This window comes from Haliotis rufescens, unplaced genomic scaffold (assembly GCF_023055435.1).
Source record: "Haliotis rufescens isolate VD_foot unplaced genomic scaffold, xgHalRufe1.0.p SCAF_2, whole genome shotgun sequence".
NCBI classification, from domain to species: Eukaryota; Metazoa; Mollusca; class Gastropoda; order Lepetellida; family Haliotidae; genus Haliotis; species Haliotis rufescens.
Window position 1 is genome coordinate 7,034,911 of NW_025963890.1, and position 13,839 is coordinate 7,048,749.

Consider the following 13,839-nt stretch of genomic DNA (forward strand, 5'->3'; position numbering starts at 1 on the left):
TGTACAATCAAACCTCTTGACCTTGATCTAAGAAAGCCTACAACATGCTTGTACACCTCGGTAATCTTGGAAAGAACACAAGGGCATCTTGTATACCTTCATTGCTTTTTACACTTTGCCATTGATACGAGTATGTTGCATCAGAAATGGCATTCAGATATTTACGAAAGTTCAAGATATGATACTTGTCGTCAGTTCATTGCTTGAACCAGAATCTTATTTATCAAAGTTATGGTACAAGAATTTTCTTAACATAATTATTCGTTTTAGACTTGGCCTGAATGATCTAAAAATTAACACTGGATGATTTTCATCTATTGAGAAATCGCTAAGGTTATGCCCATTCTGTGACATTAGTGTCGAAGATGAACACAACTTTATGTTTATTTGCACTATATACGAAAATCTAAGAAACAAGTACATAACGCAGTGGTCTATATCTCATTTTAATGCTATAAGATTGTCTTCATTACTGTCCTGCAAGGGTATTCTAATACAATATCAACTGGCTTTGTCAATACATCATGCGTTTTTGTTACGAAGTGAATTGTTACCTTGACTTTGTATCTTATAAAATATGTTATGTAACTCCGTTGTATATGGGCCTGTGTCCTTTCATACAATAAAGAATTGCATTGAATTGAATTGATTGGGTTAAGTAGTTTTTTATATTGTTTCTGAATCTATTTTGCATTTCAAAAAGTATTGCTTTACAGAGTTAACAACGCCCATATATATGAGAAAGTTTGTTTTGATATCAAACCTTTTTCCAAATGTGTCAAATGAAGTAGTTTCCCCTTATCATCGATAAGGTCACTTATCAAACGGACACCATAGTTATACCATTCTTTATTTTTTTTAAACACACCTTTTTCACAAATGTATATGTTGTTTGTATAATAAATACTTTCCGAAAGTATGTCATTATCTTTAACAGTGCTAAAGTTAATTTGAGAAGCGAAATCCCACCATGATGTAATAGCATATGTATCATATTATTTCGTATCTGTGATAAAATCTTCTTTCTCAAGTATTGACAATTATGTTCAAGTATGTTACTTTGGCCAATCTTTGGAAGATTCAGTTCGAAAAGCGTACGACATTCAATTGATTTTGGAATTAACGTCTCAACATAGACAAGTTTGGGCCTTGAAAGACTTCATTTATCTTCATTGATATTTGTATGACATATTATCTGAATCTCTTGATCTTGTCAGGTTTAAGATTCCAAATAAATCGAAAACACTTTTTCTGAAAGTCTTTTATACCAGTTTTTTTAGGGTTCGGAAGAGAGAGAAACAGATGATGAGGTTTTGGAATTAGAAGCGATTTTAAAACTGTATTCAACCCAGTTATAAAGTAAGGTTACTGGATGATAATGTACACATTAATGTTTCACATTGTCTTATTTTCTCGTTGTAATTGTCGTAAATTTATAACATCGTCCAAATTTAAGATAAGTTTTAGGCTAAGAAGGTCAAAAGAATGTTGGTCCCAATTTAGTCTCAAGTTTATTAGATACTGTCCATGAGTCGCATTTTATCAATATTGACTTTTAAACCTGAGAATCTGGCATAGAAATAATTTAATACATTTTTTAAAGCAAAATGACAACGCTCAGATCCGTCTAGTGTACATGTAGTATCATCGGCAAACTGTTGAAGCAAATATTCTATATTACCTATATTTATGTCTGTTATGTTATTTCTTATCGGTATTGCAATATTTCAGCACATAATATGAACATGTGCACGTGGTAGCACATGGTCCTGTGCACAGCGCACAGATCACAAATCAGGTGAGTTTAAGCATCGTCGGTCTCGGAGAGTAGTTGGATGGGTGACCACGTTAAGCAGCTTGACTCCTGAGAGTTTCTAGGGCTTCGTTCCTGCCCCACACTGAAGCACACGTACCACATGTGGTGTCTCCTTAGGCAAGTGACTTTGTTCGAAATGTGCCTCTGTTCACCCAGCAGTGAGTGGGTAACCGGTAGGATGAGATGGTAATGTGGCTGTTAACCTTCTAGCGCCTCACAGGCAGCTTGGGTTGTATACTCCCCAGGGAGATGAATGAAAATCGAGTCCATACTGATCCATTGACCGGGGTAATAATAATGTAGTGCCAAGAGCATCCACTTGGTGAATGGAATCTGGCGCATTATAAATGCACTTCTCCGATAGAACATTTTAAACCTTCTATGTATTGAGTCACCAAAATTCAAAAAAATAATAATGTTTTGTCAATAAATGTCCAGTGAACAGCATCAAATGCTTTCTCGAGTCAATCAGTAGTAAAAGACCGGGAATTTCATATGTCTCTGTATAGTCTATGAAGTCATAATTTAATGTAGTGATTTCACCGATGTACCTGCCAGACATAAATCCCATTTGGTCTTCGTTTATAAGTAATATCAAGAACTGACTTTATCCTTCTATATATAGTGAGAGATGCAATTTTATATAAGGCTGATAACAATGAAATAGGTCGCCAATTTGTTAAGTACTGTTTTGGTTTGTTGCCTCTTGGTATACATGCGACATCTCCTCGCTTCAAAGATATGGAAGTTTCTCCAGTTCTTTTTGCATATTTAACATTCAGCAGTGAAGCCATCGGGACCTGGGCTCTTCTCATTCTTTAAACATTTTATAGCAGCCTATTCTTACTCAAAGGTGATGAACTTATATTGCTTAATTTATGGATACCATATACTCTTTAAGCACGTGTACTAGATTAACATCAGTAGCTTCTTGTTTCGTATATAATTTGGACAGAAGGCTTTTAACTTCTTGAATTTCGTGTTGTTTTTCAATCACAATCCATTGAACACTTTCTAATCTTACAAATGATTTGTGAAGAAAGTTTCGTGAATCTAGACCAAGAAAATAGTTTGTGGTTGTTTTTTCCTTTTCAGTCATCTTTAGCTCTTATCATAAGGCCTAGTGTTTTTATCTTATTGATTTCTTCGATTAATTTCGATTTCTTGCATTAGTTTATCTCTGGTCGCAAGCCTCGTCCATTCTTCGGGTTAATTTTTCTATATTTCTTGTTCAGGTAGATTTTTATTTTATGTTTCTCGGGTTTTTTATGGGATGGATATTTTATGTTTTCTCCTCTAATCATTAATAATATTGTTTCGTAAAACAGCTGATCCTCAATACTAAATTCATTCGTGTTATCATTTGTGTTTTCGTATTGAGGACCATTTTCAAAGATAGTATTTCTACCATATTGACATAGTCAGTATCTTCCCAGAGAGAAGTGATGAATTTCCAAAACCCCTTTCCACGCTGTTTTCTGTTAGATTAAGTGATTTAGATATCGGCGAATGGTCCGATTTATGGTCCTTAATCGAAGAGATCATATTATGAGATACCAGAAAATAGTCCAGATAAGCTTGTTTTAATGGTGTTGGCTGTAGCCATGCAGATTGTCTGTCATTTGGGCATTTTATTCCGCCATGGACCTATCTATTTCATCTTTTAACTGCATTATTCTCTCCCATGCCTTGTGATTATTGTTGTTTTTATAATTATAAGTATCAATAAAATAATTCTGAACCACGTTCCAATCTCCATATACCACCACATGATCACTGTTTAGGGTGCGTATCAGTATATCTAATTTATCATTGAACCTAGGTCCGTCAGTATTTGGCCCGTATATTTTGATAATAGCCAATTTGTATCATCTATCGTAATATCTATTGCAATCATATTTCGATCATCGTCACTTTTCACATCATCAAGGTTATAGTACAGGTTAAGTACTTGTAGCATAAAATGGTTACCCCTCTGGAATTACGTTAAAATGAACGAAAATAACATTTCATACGTCTTCCTAAATTTGTTGTGCCATACCTTTAGTAAAACGTACATCTTGAAGACAATATATTGTTGAACATTTTCTCTTTAAGAACCTGAACATTTGTTTTCGCTTTACCTTATCATTTAAACCTCTGCAATTTAATGGTGTAATCTTTATTTTATCCATTGTGAGTAGTTAAATTGTATACCTGACATGTATGATATATATCGTTCGGTATTGCAGCAAGGAAACGTACTACTACATGTAAACTTAACTTACATACTGCAATATATCTTATTTCATGTGGGAGTAGTCTGGTGGTTAAAGCGTTCGATACGAACTCTTGCTCAGAAGTTGTTTTATCAAGGTCACAACATTCAGGGCTTCAGTAAAACTTTTAAAAAGTTTTATGGTATACATGTGGAGGATAATTCCAAATTTGACGCATCAGTGACAAAAATTATGTCCGGTGCAATTCCCTTTTTTGACTAGTACCATGTGTTCCCATGTTTTTCTCAGGTGAACACTTGACTTGCCTTTGCGTGTGGTTGTGACCGATGCCACCGGTGGGGCAGGATACGCTCACCTTTTCGCGAACACCTGGTATCATTACTTTTTGATAGTGATTCATAAACATGCTCATGATATAGTCAGAATTGTACAATCGACTCTGCTTTATGCAAAGATTTCTATTGGATATGGAAAGGGTTTTGTTTCTATATTTCTGTGACATTCACATAGCAATGTGCATGCACGTGTGTGTGGCTGCCTGTATTAGTACGGACTAATGCCGATATTATAGTGCTTGACGAGTGAGATACCATGCCGCAGTTTAACATGCCGACCCATATTTGTTTTATCCCCTTAATCCCGCGCGCCAGGCAGTGTAACAACAGGTACCATCTTTTAAACATAAAGGAACTTGAAACATATGAAAATATTATTCTTAAGCTCAGTATATAAGCTTTTGTAAGTTCTTAAAACTTCGAAATCCAAAAGATGACTCTCAGAAAGGATCACATGGACTTTGCTTTCCATGCTCCGGTATTCAAATTTCATGCATAAAACAAAAATGACTACAATTAAGCAAAGGAGAGAGAGTTTGATCCGGAGTTCAGTTACATTATTGCGCTTATGTGGGAACAACGCTCAAAATGATGCAGGATCATTGTCTTTTACCACTTTGGCAAAACCCACAAGCACAATTATGGTGTTGGACGACCATGTTGATTGCACAGCCGGGGGCCCCGGCCCGGCAGTGCGAGTGACCGACTGTTGGTCCGATATTCCATGCGCGGCGCTCATGTGACTTTTCAAATTTTCTTGTTGGTGTCCTGCGTAGAAAGAACATGGCGCTTGAATTACCATAAGTTGAATTCTTCAAAAAGGATCTTGAGCCTCGGTGCTGTTTTTTTGCAAACACAACTGCATGCGCATGTTGTTAATGCGAATGCATAGAAATGTCAACAATGCCCATGTTTGGGCGTATATCAATATTCATGCGCAACCAGAATTTGCAACCGGTTTCAGTTTAGTCTGTGAACGAACGAAAGTTGTTATGTATTTACACTTAAATATATATTTAACGTAGGTAATAAATAAAATACCACACTCATTCTCGTTAGGTACCATTTTTACGAAACTTTCGCTCGGTCCGATACCATAGAAAGTCCACTCGTTTCGTAAAAATGGTATCTAACGAGAATGAGTGTAGTACTATTCTCTATGTACTATGACCTTGTCATGTTTACTACAGGTGTTCAATGTGAGGTTACAATATGACATGTCAATGTAAATCCAAAGCTGCAAATTTGGAAGTGAAATTTCTCTCTGTGAACATTTCAAACTCGTTTCATCATTTATATTTCAACTATTTTCACTCTTTCGATGAATACAATTCAATGCATTTTTAAAGTGTGTACGTGATATTTGATTCCCTGTTGTCCTCCTATTGACTTGATACAACTCGAATGAGTGAATACATAATATTCTACATAATAAGCATATATACGTATGTACCTAAAATAGTTTATATGCTCACTTTTGCAAACCCTTGTAAAACACAAGTATGCAAATGTGTCCGTAAAGCCAGAGCTAAAGAGATTTGACTGACTTCAGCTCCCGGAAATAGGGTTTAATGCCGCCCTCGTCAGTATCCCAGTGTGGGATAAAACACGTCCGAGGGGTGGTATTAGCCAAGATGTTTTATTCTGAGGATAGGTGTTTTAAAACTCATGAAAACTCGACGGGGTGTTCTTTATCGAACTCCTGACCCGAAAAGAAAACCTGGAAAATATGTTTCATGTTTCAAACATATTTTCTATGAACATTGGGAAACGGGCGTAAATTATATCTTGCTAGCGTACATGTACTTGAAAAAAAGAGTGTTAAAATCATTGTGATTTCGCCCCATTGAAATGGAAAGAAAACATTTGTCTTTTGATTTTACATCATTCCACACATTTCCTTATGAACATTCCCGTATATGAGATTTAACCTGATTGTAGAACAATAGGACGAGGTAACTGGGGTTTATAAGTTGTAATACGGCGGTTTTGAGACAATTGGATCAGAGACCATATAATGATTGACGTGGAGTTCATGCTCTACGTGTATTCGCCAATGCTCCAAGTCGACTGTTCACATAACTAAATTCATTGTAAATAATTGGCTGTCTTTGACTGCTTAAATATAATTCATAGAATTGTTCGTCGCAGAGAAATCATATTCGGATGTAAAGGAAATGTCAAACGCTAACCTAGTAAACCTTTGCCATCTAATTCATGCTCAACCACGTGTGGCAGCCTTTGACGCACAATGTGCAACGGATTATGCAGGTGCAGGGGCTGATGTTTCTTCAGTTTGCCTTGGTACATATGTGAGCCAGTGGCGGTAGTGTGAGCTGTATTTGTAACGGGAACAGTGAGCAGAGTTAACTTATTCACTTCAACACATTAACCTGTCCTCATTCACTGCATCCTCGATTATACAATGTGTCATATCACGATTCTATTATGATAAATACCCTGGACCCAATTCGCCACCATCTCTCCTCTCTCTTTGCACAGCATCGCTTATGAGAGTAGTTTGATTGGACGGCTATTTTTAGCGTCATTCCATTCGAATCGGGCTCAGAACGAAGCTATGGTAGACAATGGGTCCAGGGTATTTATCATAATAGAATAAAGATAGAATACAGTGGATAATCGATTATATATGACAAACTTATGACGCTATTTCAGTTATTTTACAGTGTGTAAGCCTGACGTGGAAAGTATGATGCAGGCCTTAGCTACGATCGTGAGTTTGGTACTGACAAACCTAGAACCACACAATGAGAGCGAACAGGAACAGATTAAGAGGAACGTGAGTAAGTGAGTGTGTGAGTATGGACGCCGCTTTTAGCAATATTCCAGCAATATCACGGCGGGGGACACAGGAAATAGGTGTCACACACAGTACCCTTGTGGATAATCGAACCCGGGTCTTCGGCGTGTCGAGCGAATGCTTTAACCACTAGACTACCCCACCTCCCCGAGAGGTACATGAAGGCAGGCATAATAACAGCATATGCCAGTGTTATCAAAGATGCCATCACACTTTCAGGCCTCAGTTAGAGGCCGGTAGATACATTTTAGTACACTAAGAAACTCTGTATCACAACTTTAACATAAATACATATGTTGCAAAAGGAAATATCATGTAAATGATAATGTACACTAGTAGTATATAACGGGTCGCCAGAAGGTAGTTTTGGTTGAGGGAGGTTGAGGGAAAATAGGGAAGGTGATTGGCTCATCCAAGTCACGTCATCAGATAGGATGACTCATGTATCAACGGCGCGTCGGGAAAGGGGGGAATGAAAGTTGTGTGTTTTTAATGCAGCAAACCCATTTGTAAAGAATTATTCAGCCCTGTCCCGACTTGCATAGTTTATGTTTCAATGCTAGCTTTTCCATTTAACGCGATGACAAATAAGCCCTACGGTTTGAGTTTTAACCGTGTAACATGATGTGCACAGTTTTACTTCAGAACGTGCTATTTTGAAAATAGATAGAAAACTGATAAGTACATGTACCAGTGTGACGGCACGAAGCTAGGTTTGTTGGGAAAGTGATGGAAGCAATCTATAGGACATTTTCATGTTTACAATATTCACCCTTAATTCGAAGAGAGAACAGAGTTTATCATTGGAAATTGTTTGACGAGGAAAATGTTTTATTGGAAATATATGTCGAAGCAGGTTTGTTCATAGCTAATGTATAGCAGAGAGACTAAGCGACCGACCGCCCATAACAATGTCAACATACCCCGGCCTTACAATTAATGTCAACATACCAGCCTCGCCTGAAGCTTCCCATTCATAAATTGTGTGACCAGTGTCCCGTATTTATGATATGTTAGGGAAGATGTGTTGTACATTTATTCCCCTCATTAAACCTTTCTTTCGTTGGTGTCTATTAAACGTATCCGGTATTTAATACATTTGAATGATGTAGGAAAGTATGTGCGTGCAGATGTTGTACCTATATCCGAACACGAATGTATGACACCTTTCAATAGATCAATTACGGTTCTAACCACGACACGCAACATGACTGTGAGCGTGGTTAGCAGTTCATATTTATAAACACATCGTAAATGACAGATTTCTGATGAATGAACTCGCCCGCACACATGTCTATAGGGTTATGTTCGCCCGAACTGTAAACAGTGACACATTGATAACAGGAAGGGTGTGTCGCACGCTCTAGCGAGCGCGGGATATTTGAAACGAGCAGCAATCACGCCTCTGCATCTCCTCGAAACTGACTGGAAAAGTGTACGAATTCTGTCCTGCGGAATTCTGCACCATTCTGCTTGTAACGCGTTGGCCAGTTGTGGGAGTGTCTGCGGCGTGTTCTGGCGTTGACGTACACGTCGATCGAGTTCATCCCAGAGGTGTTCGATTGGGTTGAGATCTGGATGCATTATGAAGGTAGTCTACCGTGACACGAGTTGTGTGCGGTGGAGCGTTGTCCTGTTGAAACAGCTCCCTCTGGCGATCAATGATTGGAAGAAGGTGAGGTTGAAGAATTTGATTCATGTTGCGATTTGCTGTCAAATTTCCCTGAACCACAACCAAGTCAGATCTCGTGGTGTATGATATGGACCCCCACACCATGACACTACCGACACCGAAATTGGCGAATTCACGTACACAATGTGGGCCAAAACGCTCATTTCGACGACGATAAACACGTTGTCTTCCATCTCGCATTTGAAGAAGAAATCGTGATTTATCGTTGAACCACACTCGTCTCCAGTTTCTCCAATTCCCAGGCTGTAAAGTATGACACCAACGCAAGTGTCGCTGTCGATAGATCTGTTGCAAAACAGGGACGATAACTGGTCCTCTTTGTCGGATGGTTCCCGGCCTTGCGATGACGTTGGTGGAACAGTCGAATGTAGCGATCCTGTGCAGGGTTGGTAATGGTGCTCGGCAAATGGTGCACTGGTGGACGTAGAAGTGGCGTGCAACAGAAGACTGCGATTCCCCATTTTGGATACGTCCTATGGCGATGTTCCGATCGGCAGCGCTGAGTCTCGGCATTTTCGAACATTGAGCATTGACAAATTATTGGCTTATGCTTGCCTTTTTATAGCCACTACCACGAGTTACGAATACCATAACTTGCTCGTGCATTTTGCTTTAGTGTTTTCCTCCATATAATTTTCAAACAAGTGTGAACACAATTCCGTTTAAGACATTGCAAATCGACAATGACTGCGTTTTGACGTACCGTTTGTCGAATATCATGCCACCAACAATTTCCAATAACATATATCCAATTCATATACCGGATTTTGTGTGTGGTCAGGTTCAATGAACTACATACTACCTGTGCGTTTCTTATTTTGAAGAGTGGATGTCATAACTGCCAAGATGTCTAACTCAAGGATGAATATTGTGTCTTTTTGTATGTACAAAGAAGTAAGTTAATTTACACATAGGTAGAGTGCAAAGCCAAAATTAAAGAAAAAAACTTTATTAAAAATATAGACTTGTTCTTAGGAATTCGTGCGCTGCATCACCTTCATCTCTTAGGAAGCTGACAGAAACAAAGCACTCAAAGGTTGAATTGTTTTACAAATAGGTCATTTGAATAGTATATCTATCTCAGACGATAAGTAAGATATATTTGTTTTATCATGAACAATAAACTCAGATATATCTGTGTCAAGGTCTGTTCCAGAATCACCAGCCCTTGAAGATGTGTAAATATATAATGTCAACGCCAAAGACAAACCAGACCCAATCGTTAGCCGGGACATATTCCTTTTGGCGGAACAGGCAAAATAACAGTGAAAACCACACGAATTGGCCTTCGGACAGCGACGAAACCAGGCGCCAGCGATATGGGGAAGCACGCCCGCCCCACCTCCCACACAATTTGCATAAAAAGGTAAGTGTCTGTGCATTGCACAACGCCGCACAGCAGTACTCCTGTTATAGGACAGAGGCCTTTAAACAATCGACCCAGTGACGATAGCGCTTTAACTGATTTTGTTTACACTAAAAACGATATGTTAATTTGAACATATTTCTTCAGGTTACAACTTTGAACGTATCGGTCGGAACATACACCCATGCCACCTTAAACATTTTTATTATATGTAATAATGCTTATTTTCGGCCATTTCTTTCATCGTTTTCACAGTTTATTACATATAGATCACTGAAAATCAGTGATAATCCAGGTGCTCACGAAAAGGGCAAGCGTATCCCGCCACACTGGCCGCTGACACTATTTTCATAAAAAAACACGCACCGTATTGGTGATCCGAAAAAGTATTAAGATGTTGATAACCTTGGCATAACGACGCTCTACCTGCACATTTTGTTTAAGTTCCCCATATTTCCATTATTTGTTGAGTGACATGGTGTCTTAAAGAGGTATTATGCTGAAGTAAGACGAGTTCTATGGATGAACAACTTCCTTATTACAATTAGTGCGACGTTTCGGTGTAGATCCTAACACCTTTAGTGATCACTTGCTTGATAAAGGTGTTAGGATCTACACCGAAACGTCGCACTACTTGTAATAAAGAAGTTGTTCATCCATAGAACTCGTCTTACTTCATCACACCAACTTCTAAATGCCACTGAAGCGTATGTTTGTTTGTTGTTTAACGCCGCGATAATATATAAAGAGACTGCCCTACAATCACCACAGGTGACAAGATTTGATAACTATACTTTCTGGAAACTAATTTCTGGTAGAAATGGACACTTTCGGTGGGCAACTTCGATATTTTCTCTTTGTGCAAATCCCCATATCTCACTTCCATAAGTCAAATTCGGTACAATTTTCTAATTAAATATTTCGAAAGCATTTCTGGCAGTTAGATTAAAGTTTAAAGTATTTAAGGTTTTTTTAATCGGAATTAGAGATCTGATGCCCTGTTTTAAAAAAGTACCAACTGCTTTTGTCCAAATCATTTTTGTGTAACATTAATCCAAGATATTTATACGCGTTAATGACTTTAATTTCCCTTCCTTTATATGAAAACTTCCTCATATTTTTATCAATATCCCCAGTTCCTAATACCAGTTTACGTGTTTTATCATCATTGATTTCCATTCCCCAGTTAATACAGTATTGGCGTAACCAGCCTAATCTTTTCTTTTTGGAGAATCTGCTAAAAGTATCAGGTCATCTGCAACTAGTTGAGCAATAATGTTATACATTTCCGCCAATACATATATATCATCAACAAACGTTAGTGTAAAATGTGTCACCAGCTCTCTGATGAACAATGAAATAAGATTTGGGCTTATATACATCCTTGGCATACACCAGCTTTGCTAAAGAAATATTCAGATAATATAAATCAATTTTGAAGTACACCATCGATTAAACTGTTCATATATACTTTGTATTATTGTGAAGCATTTGCCAAGTATACCAGTTATAAAAAGAGAATAAAACAACTATATTCTGAGTGGCCTTTTTTAAAAAAAACTTAATATTCCCAAGTGATCTGTTTCCACAAATTCTTTAAGATTGTGAGATTTAATTAAGTAGGAAACATGGCAGTGCGGGCATTCCCCAGACAGACATATCTGCAGTGAGATCAGGTACACGCGGTACATGGGAAGAGATAAATAACACATTGACCTACTTGAAAACAGAAGAAAATAACACCAAGGCTGGCGTTAATCTAACTACCGTATTATATATTTCGCGTAGGCCGTTGACCTGGCGTTTAATACTGTTTAATGCTGGCACAGTGGCAACTCTATACCTTACCAGATCCCCCTATTCTACAATCATATAAAGGGTATATTCGCAGTATAGCACAGTAATAATGGTCCGGCTTCTATTTCTTTGACAGCGTTTGAACCGGCATGTTTTTAACACCCGGCGTTACACTGACATAGAGTCACAGAAATAAAGTTCACTTATATAAATATACGTGTATATACCTACAAACTAAATCAAATGAAATCCATATGGATCCCAGAACAAACCTTAAGTGGAGTTTAGGCAATCTAGACATGCCAAATCAGTCAAGGCTTGAGTTGGACCTCTATTTCAATCTATTCTCTTCGGTCTGGGAGACAGACTAAGACGTCGTCACATAGAGGAAACACGGTAACCGGAACCTTACTTACTAACTTACTTTGGAGATTTAACGTGCGCTTTCCGACTGATGCATATTTCGCACACGGGCCCGGCCAGGCCATTTAATGTGTTTCCGAAAGGGGCGAAAGTGGTCTGTGCAACCCAAGAGGGGGGTTTTAGGGGTTGCTTATATAGAATTTGGGAATTTCGAGATTTTGAATAGATGCCGATGGGATTGGGGAGGAGAACTCAGGGAGCTGGGTATGGTGGATGTTTGTTTGTTTATGTGATTTTGATTTGGTAGGTTATTGTGTTTTTAGATGCGTTTTATTAGTTCCGTTTTTATTAAGAAAACCGGAACCTGTTGTAAGAATCGTTTTATACCGCCACAGGTATTAACGCACTGGTTGGTGTAGATTAAGTAACACATCCCTTTAATAAAGGCTGCATCGAGTTTTATCACTCGTGGCCAACTGACAGAAATTCGCTGTGCTTGGTTGCGTTCCTTAGACCTGCTCGAGGATGAGTAGAGGTTACAAGAGCTGAGAATGGGATGAGCATACGCTGATAGAGCTGAGAGTGGGATGAGCATACGCTGATAGAGCTGAGAATGGGACGATTTTTGTATAGGCTGATAGAGCTGTGAGTGTGATGAATATAGGCTGATAGAGCTGAGAAGGGGATGAGCATAGGCTGGTAGAGCTGATAATGGAATGAATATAGGCTGATAGAGTTGAGAATGGGATGGGTACATGCCAATAGAACTGAGAAGCGGATGAGTATAGGCTTGTAGAGCTGAGAAGAGGATGAGTAAAGGCTGATTGAGTTGAGAAGGGGATAAGTATAGACCGGAAGAGCTGAGAATGGGATGAGGGATGGAATGCGGTGGATGTTTTATTAGATATATGCTATGGGTCCTTTGGGAGGATTGACGTGGGGGCTATAAAATACTTTCTACTCACTTAAGTGCTGACTTCCCGAGACTGACTTCACAGAAACATGACTCATACCTAACAAACAGACCCAAAAATACGGCAGCCGGTTACTGTCGGTTACTGTCGGTTACCTGTAGCTTTCACTGCACAGCCTTACAGTCCATCCATGTCTATGTTGTTGACAGTTGTTAAACCTATTTATTCAACCAGTGAATGATATTGACGTGACGTGCTTTGTCGTGACGAGCGAACTCTTCAACCACAAGGCTCGCCTCTGAGTAAATAGGTTTCAAATAGTGAATGCTATTGAGGTTCATTGAACGTGTTCCCAGCACCCGGTAGCTAGTGATACGAAGATTGGGTTGTCACTCTCAGTGATTTGGTTGATGGTGTATCCACGTATCCTGCGTGGATGGTTGCTCATTATATCAATCACTGGATTATCTGGTGAAGACAAGGTTATTTACGGACAGTCGTCATATAGCTGGAAT